This window comes from Mustela nivalis (assembly GCF_964662115.1).
Source record: "Mustela nivalis genome assembly, chromosome: 18".
Classification (NCBI taxonomy): Eukaryota; Metazoa; Chordata; class Mammalia; order Carnivora; family Mustelidae; genus Mustela; species Mustela nivalis.
In genome coordinates this window covers 8,367,833-8,390,288 of record NC_139037.1, presented here as the reverse complement: position 1 = coordinate 8,390,288, position 22,456 = coordinate 8,367,833, and the positions used below count along the sequence as shown (strand labels likewise).

At 48.6% G+C, this 22,456-nt stretch overlaps 2 protein-coding genes across 4 annotated transcripts in view; one reads left to right on the top strand and one right to left on the bottom strand.

Annotated features, from left to right (window-relative positions):
* Window positions 1-10,385, top strand: part of WWOX (WW domain containing oxidoreductase) — a 958,224-nt gene extending 947,839 nt beyond the window's left edge. Inside the window, exon 10 of the mRNA XM_082711173.1 lies at window positions 10,368-10,385. The gene's annotated coding sequence lies outside the window, so the exon portion shown is untranslated. The remainder of the gene's footprint in view (window positions 1-10,367) is intronic.
* Window positions 1-22,456, bottom strand: part of MAF (MAF bZIP transcription factor) — a gene marked incomplete at its 3' end in the record, with an annotated part of 332,573 nt that overhangs the window by 11,381 nt on the left and 298,736 nt on the right. The gene's annotated exons all lie outside the window — the stretch shown is intronic.

Here is a 22,456-nt window from a genome sequence, read left to right as displayed (position 1 = left end):
TGTGAATATAGCTATGGAGACGGTATACACATGAAAAACACAGAAAATACACTGTGGTCTATTAACATGGCTGTGCCTGCAAGAGATGAGTGCGGAGAGATATGAATAAAAGCACGATGAGCGCAGAGAGATATGAATAAAAGCACATTTCCTTCCTTCCCTCCCACTTAACTTGAGACACTTACATACTTTGCAAACTTTCTACAAGAACATTTCTGTGTGCTTAATGCCACTTTTGGTAACGCCGGTATAATATTCCAGAATTTGGGTGTTCCCTATCAACTTGACAATTCCCTTAGTGTTTAAAGAAAAGAAGTTAGAGCCCCCAGACAGTCCAACATCCCAGTCCAGATCATGGAGAAGTTCACAGAGACGGTTCTAGAAACAGGCTTCACCCACTATGAGACAGGGAGCTTGGGGTTTATGCCCTTCCCGCCTTGCCCCCGTGGCACATAAGCTTTGGGTGAAGTTTGGCTAGAGAACAGATAATTAAAAATCAAAATGCCCAAGTAAATACGCATCTGAAGTTATTTGTTCTATGAAACAAATTTATTTCCTGAAAGCAACTAAATTTTCCTTCGAAAGTGCCCCTGCATTTGATAGGATCAGACAGGGCAGAAGTCCCAGAAAGAACATGCCAGTTCATAATAGCTGGAAAAGTGTTACCATAAAGACAGGCCATGCTTAATGAGCAACTACCCACCCAGGTTTTTGATGCAACAAAGAAGGATCTTTGCCTAAACAACAGGAAAACACATCTATGGGATGGGTCATTTAGTCACTGAACAAACAACTGTGAAGCACCTAACATCAGGCCCATCTAATACCTGAAACACAGGTGCAGGACTCCCGTATGGGTTAACCCCAGAACTCAGACCAGGAACCGGAAACAGATCCATAAACTGGCCATTTGTAGACTCGCACAACTGCAGGGGGCAACAGGACACGGGGCTCTGTAATCGCCCAAGGGGTTCAGTTTATGGGGATCGGGCAGCTACTTCCTCCAGAGTCCTGCACCCGGGGCAGTGTGAGTGAGGAAGGCGTCATGACAAATGCTCTGATGGAAGTGAGCAGAGGCACTGTGGGATCCAGTGGAAAGGACCCAGCTCTGCCTTACTGGGAGGAGATGGGAAGCCAGGAAAACCCCCCATCAAAAGTGACACTGACATTCGAAAAATAGTAGACAAGCAGGTTCAAGAAAAAGGCTCATAGAATAGAATAGGATCGAATGCTCATTTTTGCTTTCATTAGATATTTCAAGAAATGGATCAGACACCTTCCTAGCCTCCCAAGACCTCTGGGGGAAGCAGCCTCTTCATTTTCAAGGCACTGCTGGGTCTTCCCACACCGCTCCTGGCTGTGGTGGCATCTCCCACACTCAAGCGCCCCACGCAGTGTTTACTCCGGGGCTGCCCACTGTGACAGTTGTCTGTGAGCCGCCAGACAAGGGGAGTTCAGCACAGACCACACAATTAACTTTCTTTTTGCCCTCAGCCAGATTTCAAACAAAGACCCCCAGGGATGTCTGGAAAATTAATTTATTAAAAAGCAATAGCTTGACAATACACATGATGGCAGGAGAAATGAATATGTTCAATATCTTATAAAACAGTTGGCAATCACATAATAGAGCATTCATTGTCAATTTAGTAGCTTGTCTCATTATGCTCGGCAAATAGTTGTAAAATAGTGTATTATTCATGAACCAACATGCGTTAATTACTTTTAGTGCACATTTATTTTTCAAATGCAATAAGAGTTATATTCATCTAGCAAAGCAACTTATTTTGCTAAAGTCTGCTTCAGGATTCTTTCAAAGGAAGAGCCACAGTTGTGTTTCTCAAGCTTGAAAATACCAACTGACAAAAGTCAGTGTCTTTGTCCCAGCATAAAGCAGGCAGGGACAGCCCCTGCCTTCAATTGCCCAGCGAAGGGCTAGCTCATACTACCCCCCAGATAAAGACCCCACCCAGTGCCTATGCCAGTCCTGCCAGAGATGGGTAAGAGGCAATGCAGCCACCGGAGTCTCATTAAGAACTTGGCCATGTGACTTGCTTTGCAGTGGGATAAGAGCAGACAGACGAGCAGGGAATTGAAACGCTCTTGCATTGCTAGATGTGCCTTTTTACACTTAGGCCATTCACCACGAGGGAAGTGCTCCCTGGGGAGCACTAGTCTGAGGAAAATGAGAGCCACACAAAGTAGACAGGAACCCAGGCCGTAGCCTGGAGCCAAACCCAGCCTGAATCAACTGACCCCAAGCCTACAGACCAGACAGGTGAGCGATTATAATGATTGCTGCTTTAAGGCCCTGCATTTTGGGGGTGGTTTGTTATGCAGCAAAAGCTGACTGATACATGTGGCATAAGCAAAATTTACTTTGGGATGCCCTGGGGGAATCCTGAAAGCAACTGGCAGTCAATTCATTTCTATCTCACTTACTCTGGAGGATGCTTGGCCCATGGGAATGTAAGCCCAGGAGAGAAGCCCCATACAGTATAAAAAGAAAACAGATTTTTTGCCAAATGTGAGCCTCCAACTGAAAGCCACTGGGGCAGCTGCTCTGGGAGCCTTGATTTGCATCAAGCTGCTTCCCACATGGGTGACTCTCTAGGGTACGTTACAAGGAATGAATTTAGTTGGTGATGGCTGGTAATTCCTCACTGCAGTACTGCGGAGGGAAGGTCAGCCTCTAGAAATACCTGACCATACAGGCTGTTATAAGGGTTAAATAATAATAGAGTAAAACACGGAGGACCCCAGGAACTCAGTAAGTGGTGCTAGCGTAAGCACGGTCGTGACGGTGGCCACCGTATGAACTCTGCTGACAGTGCGGTTCGGCTGCAAAGTCAAGGGCAAGAGGCGCCCTCTCCCATTTCCTACTGTCAGTCAAGCCTCCCCAGAACCCAGGTGTCCTTCCTGGCCCTCTCCCCAGATGCCCTCCTCAGAAATGCCAGCACTACTGCCCTAGCACACAACTGGAAGCCCAGCTGGGTCCCAAAACCGACACTTCTGCAGCCCATCCTAGCCGGACCCTTGGCTGGTGGGGTCCCAGAGAGGGCTTCAACAAGTAGAAGAAGATCTTTGAATCAAGCATCTGACTTTCAAATGGGATCACTCACTTCCTGGCATCTCTCCCTGCCATAACTCACAGGCCCAGTTGGCTCTCTTGGTCAGAGCAATGCCAGGACATCGCATGGTTCTGGTACAGCGGCCCAGCCAATGTCTGTGTGTCGGCGCGGGTGGCTCCTCTACCTGGGGTCGCCTCTCCCTCCCCACCGCCCCACCTCCAGGTCCACCCAGCTGTGCATGCTTCAAGACCCACATCCTGGGCAAAGACTGCCAGTTGACAGATTCCCCAGGCAAGTCCAGCCTTCCAGGCTTTGGGGCCCATCGATCCCTGCACATTCTCTAGGAGGAAGCAAAGGTGCTGTTCTGTGTCATCGGACCAGTCCTTCTGCTTGCTGCATTCACTCATGAGCTCCTTGTGAGAACATCCACCGCAACTCAGCCCGGGGCTCCCAGCCCCTGGCACGGCGCTGAGACACAGAAAATGCTCAGGAAATGTGTGCAATAAATTAATGAATGCTCTTGCTGAGGCCTGGCCCTGAGGCCACACGAGGGGCTCTAGTCTTTTTCCGAGCCGACCATGCCTGGTGTCTCTAGGCACCTCTCCTCTTCTCCCTACTGAACCCATGGCAGCAGACTGTAGCTCCTTCTTATTAGGAGTTAAAAAAAAAAAAAAAAAAAAAAAACATGCCATCTCCATTGACTCCAAGCCCTCCAGGGACAACCTATGCGAGGTTTACAGCGATAGGGAGCATGCGAGGACATTTCTAATTAAATTCTTTAGTGCTTCTACTTGACCTCATTTCAACTGTGCCATAAATCTAAAAAGAAAAAAAAAAAACCTCAAATCCAAAATTTTAAATAATGCTTATGATTTGGTTTAGAACAGAGACTCTCCTTATTAACCCGGGAGCTGAACACACTTCGGTTGCCAGGGTGTATTTTAAGACAGGGTCAGTTAAAGGCCACTGACCATTTCAATTAAAATGTTTTCAAGGATTTCTAAATAATAAACTGATCTTGCCTATAATTACAGATGAAATAATAATTAAAAAACCCCTCATAATCCTGTGTGTAATGTTATAGCACGCTGTTGGTGTCCACGTACCAAGACAAATACCTCCGTGAGACAGGGAGCCGTGCAGACAATTAAAGTATAAATCCCAAGCGCCCATTAACACCCAGGCTCTATTAGGCTGACTCTGTCTTTGGTCACATTAAAGCCCCACAGAATTTGCTAGTGGCTTGGGAGGGAATGGTGTTGGTCCTTCTTAAATGAAAATGTAATTCCACTCTGTAAATCTCTGCTGTAATTGGTTAATAAGCACACACTTTGGCAAAGGAACCACTGGGAATGACTGGTTGGAGGATACCCACCCCCGTAATTCTCACTTCTCACAGTTCTTCCAGCTTAGGGGTGGTTCTCCTTTGCACGTCTCCTGGGCTTTCGGGGGGCGGCTGGGGGGACCTGAACACTCCAAAGACTCAGAGGCCACTCGTGAGAAGGAACGGTGTTGTCCTTACGCCATTCAGTCTATCCTGGGGTTCCTCAAGCTCAGCACTAGAGGCCTTGGGTTGGACAATTCTTCCGTGTATGGAACTGTCCTGAGTATTCTAGGGTGCTGAGCGGTATCCGGGGGCCTGGGTGACTAGATGCCAGCAGCGACAACTTACCCTGTTGTGACAACCCCGGAGTGTTTGCAGATGTTGCCAAATGTCCCTTAAGGAGCACTTTCTCTGCCCGCCCCCCCACCCCCTGCAGTTAAGAACCACTGGTCAGGTGAGATGGCCCCACAGGCCGCGGTCTTCGCACCCCACACTGGTGACTCGTGACAATGAGTCTTCTTTGCTTGATTCCCCCTGCTCTGGTTTCCATCACCCTTTCCCACTTTGGACTATCCTCCCTTCATGTTCTGCTCCTGCCTCTGTGCACAGCTGGTGGCTTCTGGAATGTGCCCCGCAGTCCTCACTAAAGGATCCTGAGCCTGAGCCAGTCCGAGGTTCTTCCTTCCAGGAGTCCCCTGTGACAGGCAACTCTTACCTCTGGTCCCCTTAGACAAAATCTAGCCTCCACTAGCCCTGAAGGCAGCTTTGTAGCTGCAAACCAATCTCTCCCAGAGTGGGAGCTGCCCCTGGCTGGAAGAGAGGTCACGGTGGAGCCTTCATGCTTCTTTCCAGGCTCCTGGAGAAAGGTACCCTCTCTTCTTAACTTTTAGGTTTCCACTGTATCTGATAGAGCCAGGGCACCATAATCCACTCTTTTTGGCTTATTTTGAATGTTCAGTTTATTTCTTTTAAAAGTCTGTGACCAGGTATTGGAGAAAATGAAATTTGGGCTACTCTGTGAATTTGAGCTAAAATGTAACACTTAGAGTTGTTGTTGCCAAACTGTATTCCTGCATCTGGGGCCTCATGCCTTGGGGGTGGGGGGGGTGCTAACAGGACCAGTGCTAGGCAGAATGCTGCTCTGGAAATGGGCAGTGGGGTTGCAGATTAAAATACAAGTCACTGAATTTAATTTGAATTTCAGATAAGCAATAAATATTTTTATGTAAGTATGCCCCATACAATAGGGGATATACTTATACACACACACACACACACATCAGCAATTTATCTGAAATTAAAATTTAACTGAGTGTTTTTTATTTTTACTTAACCTGGCCACTCCGGGCAGGCCGGATCTCTCTCTCACAGGGGAGGCTGGATCTGAGCTTGACCCCACCTTCCCACCCTACCCCTGGTTCCTCAGGCTCTTCTGTGGACCTGGCCGTGATTGCTCTGAGCCCCTGTGAGGCAGGTGGTCACCAGGGGAAGTGAGGGCTCCGAGGGAACCCAGTGCAGATGCAATCTCATCTTGTCACATCCTGTTGCCCTGACCATGCTGGCCACAGGCCCAGGAGATCTGGGTACCTTTCTCAGCCTGGCTTCTCACAGGCACTCCCTGGGTCACAAAACCCTGTTGTGGTTTGCCACTCTGGCCATGTGTCCGTGCGTGTTGTCTCACTGAAAACTGAAAAGTTCAGTCAAGGCCATGCTGGCTTGTAGCTTCTGATCTTGTAACTCGATGTTCTACTGCATTCTCCCTTCGCTGCTTCTGAAATTCTGCCCATCTGAGCTATCTGCATGCCTCCCCACCGTCTAGTGCTCCCATGTCCTGTGCGGCAACTGAGGGATGTCTGGTCACTCTTACGCAGTGTCACCGACTACCCTGGTTTGCTTGGGACTGAGGGGTTTCCTGGAACCCAGGGTCATCCCATTATAACTGGGCAAGTTCTGGACAAACCAGGATGACATGTTCCCCCGCTGTGGAGGCTGCTGGCAGAGTTCTCTGGTTTGCAGTGAGCAAAGCTCCAAAATTCAAATGCCAAAGCACTGAAGGACAGGGTCCTTACTCATACCCATACCAGGCTGGTGAATGGAAGTGAATTCTAGACTCTCAACGAACAGCCCTCCATTCAGTCTGGAATGAACCCCATCACCTCCACCAAGAGGCCTTCCTGACCCATTCTGCCCAGGTAGCCCTAAGCCCCAAACTCTGCTCATGTCCTCCCAGCAGTCTCACAACGGGCAGTCACCTGTGTGCGTATGTTCGGGGGTGGGGAGAGTGGGGACTACTTGCTTGCTGTCTGTCCTCAACAACCAACGAAACCCGGGACGGCCTCCAACAAATGTTCTGTTTATTGCTGAAACCCCGGAACTCAGAATCGTCCTGGCACATGGCAGGTGCTCCAAAACTACCTACTGACTGAACAAATGGGTGACTCGGTGCCTTGCAGTGCCAGGGGCAAGGGGCTAAGTGGGTAGGGCTGAAGAAGTAGAGCCCCTGCTCTTTAAGGGCTGGAGGGAAAGAGCGATTTTTAAGCACACTATGTCAGCACAGGGGGAAGGTTTATGGGGGTGTGAAGGCCACAGGGAGCCATATGAAGCCATGTCCAAGAAGGTCCAGCAAAGGATTTGCCCAAATCCTTGTTTGAAATGGGTCATCAAGGATGGCCCAGGACTCCTTCTGCTCTGCTTGGAGAAAACACTGTAGGGGGGAGCAGGGCAAGGGCACAGGGGCATGGGGTGGCACTGCGGTTTGGGGTCCCATAGGGTGGCTATGAGTGAGGGAAGGCTGTATGTAAAAACTGACTTGGGGAGGCTGAACAGACATCTGAAGCAAATTACACTTGTCCATCCAACAATCTTTTTTTTTTTTTTTAAGACTTTATTTATTCATTTGACAGAGAGATCACAAGTAGGTAGAGAGGCAGGCAGAGAGAGAGGAGGAAGCAGGCTCCCCACTGAGCAGAGAGCCCGATGTGGGGCTCGATCCCAGGACCCTGGGATCATGACCTGAGCTGAATGCAGAGGCTTTAACCCACTGAGCCACCCAGGCGCCCCAATCCTACCTTTTTTAAAAATGAACAAAAAACGGTAGACTGGATTTCCCAGTTACAAATTTTCTGTCTTGTCAAGATGTGCCAGATTCTTCTTCCTCTCCACCTTCCTCACAGTCTGTCCCTATGGTGCCATTTTGACTAACCTCCGCATCCCACTGGAAAAACCCCACAACCCCATCAGCCCTGCTCTAGCCAACAGCACCTTCCTGTGCTTCTCTCCCTCTACCCTCTCAGTTTGCCGGGAAGCAAGGGGCACCCCTATGTAAACACTGGGTACCAATTCGTGAACGACTGCTCTGAACTGTCCAAATCTAAAGAGTAGCCTGATCTTTAAGGAGGAACCACTTACCTGTCTGAATTTCGCATCACTTGCAAGAGTCATGGCACAAATCATACGAAAGCCACCATCTGGCCTTCTCACTCATCTCATGGGCCTCAGTTCCAAAAACACACTGACCTCACACACAGACACCCAGAATTTGGACCTCTAAAACAAAAGTCCGAGTCCCCTTTGCTATGTTTGCCTTCCTTTGCCGGGTGGTTTTATTTGGTGGCTATACTTAAATATTTCAATATGTTCTTCAGTTCGCTATTAATGAGAAAAGAGAGGAAAAAGGGCATAGACCTCTCCCAGAAATTGGAGAGGAGATCCAATTTCCAACAAGAAATGGTTAAATTTTAATACTAAAATTTTAAATTTTAGTAGCTGTGTTGGTACATGGGTTGAAACATGTGATGGGTAGAAAAGTTATCTAGTGGTGGACGGAAATGAGTATAGGAAGTCAACATCTGTACTTGGCCTGAAAAAACGCCGAAGAGTGAAGGGTACCCAGACTGGAAGTTTTTATGCCCATCTGTCTGTCCATCCACCCATCCAGCCAGCCACCTTTCAATAATTCTGACTGCCAACTCTGCCAGATACCATCTTAGCCTCCCAGATGGCTCCTGTTCTAATGGAACTCACATTCGGTATACAGGAGGCAGAGTATATAAACAAACAAATTCAATCAATAACAAGAAAATATCAGCGAGTGATAAGTGCTATGAAGAAAATACATCATGGTGGATAGAGCTCAATGGAGAAGTTGGGGGTGGGGTGGGGACTGTTTTCGAATGAGGAGTCAGGGAAGGCCTCCCGGAGTGGGTGACCTTTCAATCGAACCAGAAGCAAGCTCAGAAGGTGAGTCCAAAGGAAAACAGCTGAAGAAGGAAATGGCATCTGGGAACTGACGGCATCTCAATGGGAAAGGAAAATGAACCCCACGTCCACTGAGAAGGATCCCCAACTTCCCTTTGCTAATGCCCACGTGCACCACGGGAAACTTGCTTCTCCCTTGGCTCACCCAGTTGAATCCAGTCTGGTTCAGTAACTGACACAGTAACTGACTCTTCTTTGCTGAGCTTTGTGAAATTAGGCACTTGGTGAACTGGCATTATGGAGGAGGGAAGAGGGTTTTTGCTGCAACAGCCCAAAACATTCTGTTGCAAACGTTTCCCGAGGCACCACTTCCCCAATGGAAGTAATGGGTGGCCATTTGCAAACTGCTTAGCCGTCCTAACCACCCTCAACCAACCCTCATTAGCGGCAGCCGGAACAAAGGCACCTTCCTGGAAGGCTCTGTCGGTGAAAACAAAACAAAAGTTGTATCTGGATGTGCCTTAGCTAACTCCCACTGGTGTTTTCTATCAAAGCTACGCAATTGATAGAACAGAAGATGGGAGACACTGCTGCAGCACGCCCGAATCAGACACTCGTTCGCTGAAACAATTGCTTTAGAAAGCAACCACTGCCTGTGTGCTTCCAGAATGGCTATAACTTTTCGTTTCCTTCTAAGAGTGCTTATAACATTGATTATACTAAGGACATCTTTTCTTAATAGTTCCTGCTTTACCTGCCCAGTTTGGGACAGATTCTTGCTAATCTCAACATCTCTTAACACATAACGGTGTGTTTTTGTCTGTTTGTTTTATTCTGTCCCCAGGAAACTGCAAAGAAGGTTCACCCCTGGGCTTGGATTAATTCTGGCTTTATCTTATCTTATTTGGATCAGAAAACAAAGGCACCACGTGTTACATACATGGGGCTTACTTTTTTTTTTTTTTTAATTAACTTCTCATGGTTAGGACACCCAGAGCTGTGTAGAAAGGGTTAACAGAGCCACTTAGAATTAAACGGTACTACCTGATCATAAATTTTGCTTTTCGTACTAAAGCAATTTTCTGTGTTGCAGTCTTACGAATATGATACGGCGTCTGAAATAATAACTCTATTTCAGGCAGCCCGCATTCTCCCCCTTCTCTCAGCTAATTTCTTACATGATTCCCCTGGTTTTACAAGTATTTTTAATAGGGTGGATGTTCCAGATTCTTCCACACAGTCAAATCCTTTCATAATCAGAGACTTGTTTTTCCATAGGAATTTAATTCCCTCTGCAGAACTGTAACGTGGGTTGGCCTGATCTGGTTTATATTTTCTGACATGTTTTCCCTCCCCTGAAGATTAACTTAACTATCACTTGGCTCCTTCTCAATCCTTTTCATCTCATTTTCACTTAAAAAAAAAAATCTGATTTCATTCAGTAGGGTATCTTACGCTGTTTTGTGAAGATAGGGATTTTAGTTCTGGGAACAAGGTGGGTTCCTGCCAAGTGTTTCTCACTTGGATTCTAGATGATGCTCAGATTGTCTGAAATTAACACGAGTCCAGCATTCTTTAAAAACAACGTGCAGCTTGATGTCTCTATTCAGCATGCAGTCATGTCAATAAAATTTTACCTAAAATTTCAGTCGTGTTAGTCATTTATCGTTAGGTACAAAATGCACCGGATTTGGTAAGACAGTTTAAAAAAAATTTTTTTTTACTTATCCAGAATTCTGTTAACTCCTTTCTTTAGACCCTTTCTCATGCCTTAGGATTCAGCTAAGAAAAATCTCCTCTTTGGAAATCACCTTGGTTGCTTGTTACTCCCTCCTTCCTCCTTCCTTCCTTCTTCCGTCATACAGCTAAGTACAGCTTGCATTAGTTCTATTCTTTGTCCGGTCCGTCTTTGCCACTAGACTATGTTCTATGAGTTTGTAACATCGTGGCTGCCATGCTCACTGAACCCAGACCAGTGCCTGACACAAAGCAGATGCTTAATAAATGTTTGGTAAATTAATAATCATAAAAAGAAAAAAAGGCAGGCCCCAGAGGGGGCAATTTTCTCCTCAATTCTCGGATCTGGCTTCCAACATGAACTGAATTGGCCAGTGACCAGCAGGTCTCATCATTCTATTTCCAGTCGGAAATGAACTCTCCGCACTCTGCCGTTGCCATTTTAGAAGGCGATCTTTTCCCTTCTCCCGCCAGAAGTGGCCAAGATGCTCGCTCCCGGGTGGGGACATGCTCCACCAATCCCAGGTCTCCTGGGTCTCTCCTTCCATGGGGTCAGGCCCCAGTGCCCGGCACTTTGAACACACACATTTCTCAGGTTGTGTAAACTTTGCAGAGCAGACCATCCAGAGAAGAGAGAGCTTCAGGCCCAACTCTCCACCATGTTTTGCACGCCTCCACACAGGAGTGGCTCCGCAGAGAGTCCCAAGCGTCAAGGACACCCCTGGGCAGCTCAGCTATCTCCAGTTTGCTGGAAGACAGGAGAAAAGTTACCTGACCTCTTTAGCCCTCAGCCTTTCCGTTGCTAGAATGAGGGAATTGGTCTACATAAACTCCATACCATTTCCCTAAAATGCGCTGGCCTTTTGCAATTGCTTACATTATACTGAGTGGCTGCACTCCTTCCCCAGGTGGGAATGAGCACGGACACTGGTGCTCAGAGGACACTCTGCATCTGAGTGGTGGGAGCAGTTAAAGCCCGTAATTCCACGATGATCAGCACCAGGTCTGAGGTTCTCGAACAATGCAAGTCTATTTATAGAGAATCTGGGATCCCATCCAGCAGTCCTGCCGATTGCATCACCCAAATAATAAAGTGCTTGAGAAATCCGTTCTGTGTCGATTCCAGGAGCTTGGGTGAGTAGCACCTCTGACGCCTCGCTAGTCTGGCTGGCCTGCGAGGGGTGACCAATCATCCTGGTCTGCTGGGACTGGGTGGGCTCCCAGAACTCAAGCCTTGCAATGCTAAAACCAGCCCAGTGCCAAGCACCCTGCGGTTGGTGACCGAGCTCTGCTTATGTCTGATAATGCCGTAATTATCACACTGTCAGCATCAGTGATTAAGAGCTGACCCTGTGCTACCTTTTACAAGGACTTTACCAATTGAATAATACCCAATCTTCACGACAGCAATTACGCTATTAGATTTGTGCCATTTCACCGATGATGAGACTAAGGCTCAGAAGGGTCACACAACTTCCTCAAGGTCACAAGGCTACTGAGCATCAGAAAGAGCATTCCGAACCCTGACCCACTTGAACTTCTCCCCCATGTCAAAATCAGGAATCTGAAAACTGACTGGGTTTCACCACATCAAGGAATGATTGTTAACTGCTCTGGATGTGATAACATGGTTATGGTTACTGTTTCTTAAGGTCTGTATCTTTTAGAGATATGTTTAGAAAGATTTACCAATGGAAAAATAAATCAAAGAAAACCCGTGTCCGTTAAGACTCATCAGGCTCAAATCCCCATGAGTGGTCTCCATGAGTGCCAATCCCTAGGATCACAGCAGTGTAGAAAGTGTAAAACCCAGGGGCCCACGCTGTGTCTGCCCCTAACAAAACAAGTGACCTTGGGGGAGTCACTTTGTCCCTTTCTTCCTCTTAATTAAGTAGCTTGGTGTGATTATTCCCATGCCCCATTCATCAGGCTGAATAGTGGAAGTTACCTGGGTCTAGTGGGATAGTTCTCTGCCCAAGGGTTCTTTAATAGAATATAGACTATGCCCAGGATATATTTTCCAGTTTGCCTGGATAATCCTCATCACATATATTTTCTTTTTCTGGGAGAAAAGTCTTGATATTCAAACTTCTTAGTGTTTATTTGTTTAACAGTGGAACCTTTTCTTCAAATGAAATATTCCCAGATGCCTAACTTTATAGAACCTTTTAAAGAGAGTTGTTCTCATCTAAAGGAGTGCCAAGAATCCCCAAAATAGCATCTTTTGGAAACTTCCTGGTCTATGGCATCCCAGCCAGCATAAATCTAACAAGATTAAAAGAAATACTTAGTAATGTGATGATTATGTCTCTATAAAGCAGGGTCTGCAAACTTTGTGGAAAGGGCTGAACAGTAAATATTTTAGGCTCTGCGGGCCATGAGGAGTCTGTCTCCTCAATTTGTAGCATAAACAGAGACAATCCATAAAAGAATGGATATGGCCAAGTTCCCATAAAATTGTATTTATAGGCACAAATGTGAATTTCATATACTTTTCAAGTGCCACAAAATAGTCTCCCCACCCTCCCAACCACCTGAAAATGCAAAAACTATTTGCCGTTGGTGAGCCGTATGAAAACAGGTGGCAGGCTTGACTCGGCGTATGAGCCACTGTGTGTGGACCCCTGCTGTAAAGCCTTCTCATTCACATGAGACCCTGGAAGGTGGCAGAAGCCTCATTTCAAATCTGGCCTCTGCACACTTGTGGGAGAGCTTTTGCAAGCGCTCCAGGCCTCAGCTTCCTCTGATGTGAGAAGGGCATTAATAAAACCTAAAGGGCCAGGGATACATGGGGAGTCTCTGTGCTTGCCCTTCAGTTTCGTGGTGAGCCCAAACCTGCTCTAAACAAAAAACAATACTTTAAAGATAAATAACGCCTTCTTCATGAGTTTATTGTTAGGATGAAATGAGATAAGACTCTTTGCACCTGGTGGGCCCTCTGAAACTGTCACTCCCCAGCCCTCCTGCAAACCAGGGAGCTGCCCTTCTTGGCCCTACTCCTGATTAACCTTCAAAGAGCAGCGACCCTGGTGTGCCAGAGCCCTGGAGCAGTAAACTTGGATCCAGGGCCGGTTTTGGCAGAATGAGCTGACCTAGAATCAGTGTGGATGAAACTCGCAAGTGTACCCGGCCCGCCACTTCCCATCTCATGACTGGCTGAACTCAGGGGCCTTTCCCCTGGGCGACAAGCTTGTTTGCCTTTCTTCTGCAACTTTTCCCAATGGTCTGGGCAACGTTCGCTTAAGTATCTTTATCACCGTTGCCTCCAACTCCTGCCCTAGATTCCCCATCTTGGCCGTGAGAGCTATATATAATCCCTGCTGAGTTCCTGTGACCTCCCTCCCCCAGTCACCTGCCTGCAAGGTGGGGGTCCCCTACACACCTGCTAATACTCTGCCCCTCCTTCATTTTCCCACTCCTTTACCCTCCGCCCCACTGAGCTGCCTCTTCTCCGGACATGTCTCTGTCCTCCAAATGTGGAGTGCCCATTATTCCTGGGGGTACACTTCTGTACTGGCTGCCCATGTCCAGCTTGTCCTGTCTGCAGGACCTGGGGCATCTGGGTAGCTCAGTCGTTAAGTGTCTGCCTTCAGCTCAGGTCATGATCCCAGTATCCTGGGATCGAGTGCCACATCAGGCTCTCTGCTCAGAAGCCTGCTTCTCCCTCTCCCACTTCCCCTGCTTGTATTCTCTCTCCCTCTCTCTGACAAATAAATAAATAAAATCTTTATTTAAAAAAAAAAAAAAAGGACCTGGGGTCTGGGCTATCCCTCTTCCTGCTTGGAGTCTTCCGTGGCTTTAGATCTCTGTATTGTCATTACCCAAAGACTCCTGGTGGTGGTTCTCCTTCTTTCTTCTCTCCCCCAACCCCCACCTAAACTCTGTACAGGACGGCTGGCTCCGTGCATTCTAAATTGAAGGCACATACCTATCCCCAGTCAAGTTCGCCCTGCCCCTTCCGGGTTGTTCAATGTCATTAACCGTCAGGAAAATTGACATCAAAATCACATTGGGATACCACTTCACAACAGTCAGAATGGCAACAACGGACAAGAAACAACAAAGGTTGGAGAGGATGCAGAGAAAGGGGAACTCTCTTACACTGTTAGTGGGAATGCAAGTTGGTGCGGCCACTCTGGAAAATAGTGTGGAGGTTCCTAGAAAGGTTGGAAATAGAGCTACCCTATGACCCAGCAATTGCACTACTGGGTATTTACCCCAAAGATACAGATGTAGTGAAAAGAAGGGCCATGTGCACCCCAATATCCATAGTAGCAGTTCCACAGTCACCAAACTGTGGAAAGAGCCAAGATGCCCTTCAACAGATGAACAGATAAAGAAGATGTGGTCCATATATACAATGGAGTATTACTCAGCCATCAGAAAGGATGAATGCCCACCATTTGCATCAACATGGATGGGACTGGAGGCGATTATGCTGAGTGAATTAAGTCAAGCAGAGAGAGTCAATTATCATACGGGTTCTCTTACTTATGGATCATAAGGAATAACATGGAGGACATTAGGAGAAAGGAGGGAAAAATGAAGGGGGGACATCGGAGGGGGAGACGAACCATGAGAGACTAAGGACCTGAAGAAACAAACTGAGGGTTTTAGAGGGGAGGAGACTGGGGGCATGGGTGAGCCCGGTGATGGGTAGCAAGGAGGGCAGGTACCGCATGGAGCCCTGGGTGTCATACACAAACAATGAGTCATGGAACACGACATCAAACGCTAATGAGGGACTGTATGGTGACTAACATAATAAAAAAATAAAAATAACTCATTTTACTTTTCTTTAAAAAAAAAAAAAAAACTAGAGCACATCCTGTATATTTGCCTTAACAAAAGTAACCCATAGGCCTTATTCAAAGTGCAGAAAAGTTGAAGAGAAAAATAACCAACCATACCCATATTCACCATTTTGAAATAACTTTCTGTGGAAGGACTGAGAGGTACTGCTGAGACTACAGGCGTGGACGCCATCTAGTCATTAACACAGCGGCACCACTATTGTTCCGTTATTACTCTTAGTGAGCATCGCTCTGTGACTTCATAATATTTCAACCAGAGATCACATTGTTTTATTTAGCTTTCTCCATTTTATTGAACATTTGTTTCCAGTGCCCACCACTGTAAATAATACTCAGAACAATATATTTGTGCACAGATGATTTTCAGTGTATCTTACATTACTGATTTGTGGCTGATTGCTACAGGTGGAATAACTCTAAGAATGGCTGAAAGGTCATTACGTGTTTTTTGTTTTTTGTTTTTTAAAGGAGAAGTATTTATCAGGGGATACACTGAATGATATGGTCACTGCTGACTCCCTGCCTTTCCCCAACCAGTCGAGAATCTTGGTCTTGGACGGCTCCCCCAGAATCATCCTCAAGAAAAGTCCTGCTTGCCACCCAGACCCCAAGCCGAGATCTTTCCTTCCCTTTAGCTCACCTGGTGGCAAACCGCAGCAGGTAACTACGTGGACCAACTTCTGTTTCGGAACATAAATACCAGCCCGACCCTTCATCACTCCACATGACCTTTCTGAGTTCGTCAACTTGTCTCTGATCTACAGCAAAACTTAACTGCTGTGTTTTAAGAGAAATTCCAAGAATGGAGTCCCCAAATCAGCTCACGTGATGTCCCCCTAACCTGGCAAGTGAAGCTAGAATTCTGCACTGCTGAAGCCTTGCCGGGGTGGGGGTCGGAGGGCTCAAGCAGTCACATTGCTCTGGACCCTTGTCTGTCCCCATTCACCAGTACAGTTTTGTGAGTCCTGAAGATGTCTGTCTGAGCATGCTGAGGGCCGACTGCTTCCAGGGATCCTGCACCCAGTCGTGTGACCGTACACACGCCCCCTCAGATGCATCCCACCTATCGACGGACTTCGGAAAAGTATGGGCTGATCTTCATTTCAGCTCAGGTCGTGATGGCATGGGTCCTGAAATCCAGCCCCACAAGGGACTCTGCGCTCAGTGGGGAGTCTGCTTGAGATTCTCTCTCACTGCCCTCCCCTGCTCATTCTCTCTCTATAATAAATAAGTCAATCTTAAAAAAAAAAAAAAAAAAAAGGTTGGCTTTTGCCTTTTCTGTCAAATAGCCCCACTGGCTCTTTGATGCCAACCTATAGAACTCTCTCAGTGGGACTGGCTGTGGCTTAAGATTCCAGGGCACGACACTTATCAGAAGTGACGAGGGTGCCCTCTATTCTCACTCTGGGAGACAGTAACCTCCTGCGTCAAGTGACAGCAGTGAAATTCGCTACCTGCCTCCTTTTCAGAATGAGTAAAACCCCAAGCCCTCTGGAAAATCCATCTGGAACTCATCTCCATGCTTTTACATTTCGGCAGCACTTACTTCACAGCAATATCAAATTGGCTCAACTACCAGAAGGGGCCTTGGAGCTCATCTTGAGAGCCCGTTGGAGGTTTTAGCTGGGGATCACAGGCAGCCACGTCTAAACCCTCGGCTGATGGGCCATCCTCGGTCTGGGAAAAGATCGCCTTTGACTGGCGGCACAGATTCGGAAGGAAGGCGGCCTGATGGGCCGTTAGCCGTGGCCCCTGGGCCGGTGAGGACCACCGCTGGCCACCTCTGACCCCCTGTCCTCACCCGCGGGTGGGAAGAGTAACCACTTCCCAGCAATCCTGTTGGGAGCAAGCGACTGCATGGCACTTGGCACAAGAGCTGACCGACGCTGAGAATCATTGTCATCGGCCAGGTGCAGCCCCTGCTGAACTGTGGTACCCAAGACGACAGCAAGCGTAGGCAGGTCAGCCTCCCAACTGGACGAGCATCTGTGTTACTCTTGCACTGTACAGGTGAGACAATGACCTGCAGGGGACTTGCTGGCTGACCTGAGGTCACATGAGGACTTAAACTCAGCTCTCCTGATCCACAGCCTGGTGTTCTTTCTGCAGTGCCTGCCAAAAATTCAGGCCACCATCTTGCCCTCCGGAAAAAGACACACCCTGAGGACCGCTGAGCTGACGGTACTGGGACGGGCAGGTCACATGCCTACCGCGAGGTCTTAGCCGTGGATGTGGGCCTCCGGGCTGGGACGGCTGGGTTTCCCTAGCAACCTGACCACGCTCTCTGATTTCTGGACACCACTTCCCGGGTCCGTTCAACAACACCCCACGGGCACAGTCGGCACACACACTTTTCCCCACAAGCTGTCTGGAGAACATTTTGACAACACACTTTAAGGCCTGAAAAATCTCACCACCACCATGCATCTATACAGGAGATAAAAGAGCGTGTATAAGAACTGTTGCACTCCGAATAAGGTGTGTCGCTTGGCAAATAGTGTACCACCAATGTTCATTTCCTGATTTTGCTAGGGTACTGTGGTTATATGAGATGTTATCATTGTAGGGAGCCAAGACCTTTCTGTACTATTTCTGCTATTTCTTGAGACTCTAAAATTATTTCAAGATTAAAAAAAAAAAAATTAAATATACACGTCCTTGGGCCTTGCCCCATTCTTCCAGAAATCATTCTAAGGAACTAAAGATGCGTAAAGAAACAGCTCTAACATCTACTATAGGAAGTTTTAAAGGAAATCCTCATGCAGCTAGTCAGTGTCGAGTGCAGAGCCTACATTACCCATAGGGGGGACGGCGACCAGAGGGAGGGGTCAGCATCAAGCAACACGAGTGGGCTTTGCAATGTTGTATCTGCTGGACCTTACACGAACTACTTACCATCTCTGTCCTTGGACTCCTTGTCTGTGAGATGAACAACAGATTTACTTTGTTGCATTGTTTGTGTTGAATCTATATGTGTAAAGCTTGTGCCAAACAGAACCTGACACCTTTATGTGCTCAATAAACATGAGCTATTATCAAGGTAAGGAACACTAATGATGGGAGAAAATGTTGCTATTAGTGAGAACTGGAGACTATAAAAGTCTATTTATAGTATTGATGGACATAGAGATGCATGAAATAGTGACTGTAAGGCCTTGCCACAGCGTTACAAGTGTTTGTCTCCGGGTGGGGCTCTTTTGTCTCCCTCTTCACGCTCTTCTACGATTTCCAAAAATACTTCAATAGCACTAGGGTTTTGAACTTGTAAAATGAGGATAAAAGGTGACCCTTGGTTAAAACGAGTGGTTACGTGACTCTCTGTCCGCTGCTCTGCCTGTCAGCTCGGCCGGGCCACTGCCGAGCTCTATGCGGCCCCTGAGCCCCAGACAGCAGTTTCTGAGATGCCTGTGCACCCTAAGGAAGGGGGAGCAAGGTGTAATTCTCCAGAGTGCCTGATTATTTGCTATTGCTAATACCGTGCTGGATGTCAGCTCTGGGGTGCACGCAGTCTCCCCATAACACACGGGCCATGCCTGGGAGACTGGTGAGACGCAGCGTCCAGGGAGCTGACCCCGGGAGGATGGTCAGTCACCTGCCCCAGTCTCCGCACTCCCATTCTCATCCCCAGACCAGGAGCATCCAAGGGACACAGGTAAACCAAGGGGGCTGCATTCCACACTGCTCCTGGGAGGCCTTTCTGGGGCCCAATGCCCCCACCTTTTTTTTTTTGTTTTTTTTTGCTTCCCTCTCCTCTCCTGTAATGGAGCTGGCCCACAGTGGCTGGGCTTCTCTCCTCGGGCCTGGTGGTTCTCATGAAGGTCTCTCGTGGGTACTTGTGGGCACTCAAGCCGCCTATTCATCCTTGTCCACAGTTCTGGCTCCTTCTCTAACCCTATCAGTGACCCCCATCAGGCTCTGGAAGAGGAACAAGGAGCTGCCAGGCCCTGGGGGTGCAGAGGAATTTAGGGGTCAGGCCCCAGCAGTCCTGTCATGCTTAGTTAGGCCAGGCAGAAACACAGAGGGCTTGTGTGATCTGAATAGACATCCCCTTTCCTTCAAGAGGCTGCCCCCACGCTGGCAAGAACACACTAACGAAGCCCCTTTCCATCCCAGTCTTCCAGCCTGTGCGAGGCACAGACTCAGACTGCCAACGGGTGGTGCCACTTGGCAAGACGAGTGGAGAGGAGACGGGGACATGGTCTCAGAGCTGACCCCCCATTTCTGGAGGACCCCAGAATCCACCACACCAGCCTAAAAGGAAAGAGATCCCCCCAGATGGCATTTTGGAGGTAAAAATTCTCTCCACCCTGTGCCCTGAGGACTACCCCCTAGCCCACGTGGGGCACTTCTCCACTTCAAAGTCACAGTGACTTTTCCAGGGCATTTGGAATAAAAGCCAAGTCTTTACCAGGCCTCCTGCTTCCTGCCTCCTCTCGATTTGTCCTCCCCCTTCCTCCAGCAGCTCCAGGCCCTCTGGCCTCCCGTCTGCTCCTTCTCTGTGCCGGGTTCCTTCCCAGGCCAGGGCCTTTGTACGAGCCGTCCAACCGCACTCCTAGACAACTGGCCTCCCCCACCCGCCTCCCCACCCCACCCCGCAGCATGGACTCCTTCTGTCATTCAGACTGTGTCACCTCAGAACTCCACAGACTTACAAAGTCCCCCCTTTCTTCATAGTCCTGATCGCAATATGTAATTGTACCGTGTACGTGTCTGTTTCAATAGTGTTACTGCCCTGTATCCCATCATTAGAAAGTGGGCTCCAAGACAGCCAAGTCTGTGCTGTCCACACATCTCCCCAGTGCTAAGAACAGGGAGGGGAGATAGTAGATGCTGAAGGACACGATGGAAAAAAGAGGCTTCCGCTTGTTGGCTTTTTGTTGCACGTGAAAACTTGCTTCCCTGGAGAAGGTGGTATCTGCGGTGGTGCCTTGGGGTGAGGGGGGAGGCGAGGGGGACACTGGTGACAGTGCCCTGGCCTCTGGCTCTCAGCGTGGGAGGAGTTTATCACTGCAATCCCGCAGACTGGCTCACAGGTCCTGTGGGTCTGCCCCTCCCAGACCCTCGCAGGGTACCTTGGGGCCTAGGTGACAGGAGGAAAGCCTGGGGTTGGGGCAGGGACAGTGGGAAGGAGCAGAGAGCAGAGCTGGAAGAAAGCATGAGCTATGAGGAGGAGGAAGGTTACAAGAACCAGATTCGGGAGGCAGCCTGACAGCAGACCATCCCAGGAAAGGTCACATCCCCCAGGAAGGCTGCATGTGTGGGTCACGCCACCTGCCCTGCCTAGTTGGAAGAGAATCTCCTAATTCTGTGCGTGTTTTTATCTCTACAGCGGAGAAGAACTGGGCGAGGGCATGTACTTTCTAAATGACTCGTTTCTGTAGAATTATTCATTTCTAACTTTTCAAAAGAGGCAACATTGTCCAAAAGATGCTGAGGTGATAACAGGGAAGGGCCGGGCATCCTGCCCACTCCCCCGCCACCGGAGACACCGCCCATAAACACTGGGGTTTGGCCGGCGGCCTCTGGAGAGTAGGACCACAGAGGCGCAGGCAGACTGCTGGGCTGTGAGGGGTGATGTGCTCCAGTCCTTCCCAGCCAGCCTCTAGTTGGGGGTGGGGAGGCAAACACGCAGGAGGCATCACCCCAGCCTGAAAGGGTCTGGTAGGAGGGACAGGCGTGAGATAAATAAAGGACAAAACTGGCTGAGAAGGACTACTACAGAAACAGTCCGAGGTACCGGGGGAGGTTAGGGTTTAGTTCTGATGTGGATGGGGGAGCAGGTGTCAGCGGAGGTGACGACCTGACGACCTGACGGTCTTGAAACAATAATGAGGATTTAGCTGGAGGCTTGTGTGAGAAGGGTGGTCCCGGCAGAAAAGAGATAAATAAACGAGTGAAAGCAGGCCCAGGTGACCCAATGCGCACATTGTGGGAAGATGGCCCGGAGCATCGTGGGCACCAGTGCACTGTGGGAACCGTGACCACAGGGCATTGTGGGAACGTCCTGCACAGAGCTTGAGATAAAGGGGTCCGAGATGAGGGGTTTAGCTGGGCTGGAAACATGGGCAGAGGTTTATTTACCACAGCTGGAGTTTTTTCTGCCCCCTTTCCCTTATTTGTTTTTTCTGCTTAATACTGACCACCCATTAGAAGGCTGCACGCATTTGACTCCTGTTCCTTAATTGATGTGGTCTGTTTCACCACCAAACCAAAATAGAAGCTGCAGCAGGACAAGGATTCTGCCATTTTTGCACTGCATGTCCAGCACTTCTTGGCACGTAGACGGCGCTGGAAGAAGGGCTGGTGAGTAAATGAGTGCCGATGGTCATCCTTGGGCCATTATCACCCGGGGAAGGTAGCCCCACCACCGGACAGCCTTGGATGTCATGTAACAAACATTCTGCATTTTATTACTTATTCTAAAAGCCCACACTGGTGTGATACTCCACCGGCATCCAATCTGTGACTTCACGGATGACACAGCTTAGAGTAAGGCCAAGCGGAGGAAAAAGAAATGAACTCCTTTAAGGGAAACTATTAGTGGAACAGGGTCCTGAGTATAAGGTCCAGGTGGGAAAACCCAAGACTGATAGGACCAGAATGACATTCTGGAAAGATGACTCAGGCAACAGTCTAGTGTGCCAGGATCAGGGAGCAGGGCAGAGAGGCTATTCTAAGGGCCTGGGAGACAAAATGGGGGTTGAGCTAAGGGGTGTGGTGGGACGGAGGGAGCTGGCGGACCCTGATGAGGTATGAAGGGGGACAGGACAGGGCGTGGTACCATAGCTCTAACTATGTCCGTCTTAAGGCTTGGCCCAGGACCTTCCACACAGTGCATACTCAGTAAATACGCAGCAAGGGATCAGTGAATGGATGGGTGAATCACATAATCCTCTGGGGTTTCTCATGCCCCCATCAAGGAGGCAATTAGAAAAAGAGCCAAGGGCATGGCAGAGGGCTGGCCAGCCCCTCCTACACCCCCAGGCACAGAGGAACTCGCTTCTGGCCAGCCTTTGGGGGCTTTTGCAGACTGACAAGCTCACAGGATGAGAAGGTCCCACCACAGACAGGGAAGTGATGAGGACAGGACCTGGCCTGAAAGACAATTTCTTTGACACTCCCATTAGCCCTCTAGGGTCGAGAGGGCTGGACTAACAAAGGCGGGTGGCAAGGACTCTGCTTCTCCTCAGCTGATCGAATGGACCATCAGGAGCCATTCTGGATGGGCTGCAGGAAACATCGCGAATAACCTGAGACTCGAGTGTTTCTCCCTCCCAGGAGGGGTGAGGGCAGCACAGCAGATGCTCCTTTAG